Below are 2,038 nucleotides of genomic sequence, written 5' to 3' on the forward strand. Positions count from 1 at the left end.
CCAGTCACTTGCCGTGACCTCCTGCCCGTTTACCCAGAGACTGTCCCGGTCACTTGCCGTGACCTCCTGCCCGTTTACCCAGAGACTGCCCGGGTCACTTGCTGTGACCTCCTGCCCGTTTACCCAGAGACTGTCCCGGTCACTTGCCTTGACCCCCTGCCCGTTTACCCAGAGATTGTCCCGGTCACCTGCTGTGACTGTCTGCCTGTCTTCCCTGGTCGCCACCCGCTTCCTTACAAGGACCGCCCCCTTGTATAAGTTGCTCAGAGGTTCCGCCTCCCAGACCCGTTACAGTTTGCTCGGGCCATGGAACCCGGTGGCACCCAAGCTCCCTCGCTCTCGGACCTTTGTCATGAACTGTCCCGTCAGAGGTCCCAACAGGAGTCCATCCTGAGTCACCTGCGGAATGTCAATTCTCGCCTGGACACTCTGACTGCTCCACCAGCAACCACCGCTAGTGTCATGACTCGCATCCCTGCAGCTCCGCTGCCCACCAATACTATGGTATCCTGCTCCGAACCCCGGCTTTCTGCACCTCCTCGCTTCGGAGGCGACTCCGCTCTGGCTCGGGGCTTCATAAACCAGTGTACCCTGCACTTTGAACTCCTGTCCCACCAGTTTAACTCCGACCGGGCCAAAGTAGCCTTCATCATGTCCCATCTCACGGGGGAGGCACTGGCTTGGCTGAATCCTCTATGGGAGAGAGGAGACCCCCTGGTGTCCGACTTGCCTGCCTTTCTCACGGCTGTCCGGAAAGTCTTCGACGAACCCCGACGGAAGACCTCATCTGCATCGTCTCTGCTACGCCTCCGTCAGGGAAGTCTCACCGTGGGCCAATATGCCATATGGTTCCGTACCCTTGCCTCGGAGCTGGCCTGGGATAACGACACTCTGGTATCTGTCTTCTGGGAGGGCCTGTCCGGCCGTATTAAAGATGAACTCGCCGGTCGGGACATTCCTACCACTCTCGATGACTTAATAACTCTTGCCACCCGGATTGACCTACGGTTCCAGGAGCATGCCAAAGAGGTCACCCGTGAGAGGAGGTTTCCACGTCTAGCTCCTACCTTCCAGAAACCCGTCCCTCCCTCCGTTTCTCCCCAGGTACACTCTCCTGAGCCTATGCAGGTCGACCAGACCAAGATGGTCAAAACCCGTCAGGACTTACGCCGTGCCGAAGGGAGCTGCTTCTACTGTGGCAGCAAGGAGCACCGGATCCGTACCTGCCCGAAGAGGTCGGGAAATGCCCATGTCTAGGTTCGCTCAGAGAGGTCGACCTAGACAAGAATAAATCCTCTCCATCTCTGCTGCTGTCAGTCTCAATTATCTGCGGAGAGAACCGTTATTTCGAACTAGCCCAACTTGACTCTGGAGCAGCCGGGAATCTTATTTCACAGTCCCTGGTAGAAAAATACCGCATTTCCACCAAACCTCTGGCTGTACCTTTATCTGTCGCTGCCGTGGATGGGGGCCTCTTACCACGTCCCATCCAACTCATCACCGAATCCATTACTCTGCAGGTAGGAATGCTGCATTCTGAGAGCATCTCTTTTCATGTTCTGCCTGGACTCTCTCACGCCCTCTTACTAGGCCTACCTTGGCTCCAGAAACATGCACCCGTGCTTGACTGGCAGACCGGAGAGGTCCTTCGCTGGGGACAGGACTGCCATAAGACTTGTTTGGTTCCCGTTCATCCCGTCTGTCCTTCTCCTACCCCAACTAATCTACCTGGACTTCCGATTCCTTATTGGTCATTTGCTGATGTCTTTAATAAAAAGGAGGCAGAGACATTACCCCCTCATAGACCATACGACTGTCCTATCGACCTGTTACCCGGTACTACGCCTCCCCGTGGGCGTATATACCCATTATCCGCTGCTGAGACCCGGTCGATGTCCGAATATATTGAGGAGAATCTGGCCCGGGGATTCATCCGGAAATCTACCTCCCCGGCGGGAGCAGGCTTCTTTTTCGTTAAAAAGAAGGACGGCTCTCTCCGTCCCTGTATAGACTATAGAGGCCTTAACCAGATCACGGT

The sequence above is a fragment of the Phyllobates terribilis genome, unplaced genomic scaffold (genome assembly GCF_046119375.1).
Source record: "Phyllobates terribilis strain yellow unplaced genomic scaffold, ASM4611937v1 Scaffold_11__3_contigs__length_659146591, whole genome shotgun sequence".
Taxonomy (NCBI): Eukaryota; Metazoa; Chordata; class Amphibia; order Anura; family Dendrobatidae; genus Phyllobates; species Phyllobates terribilis.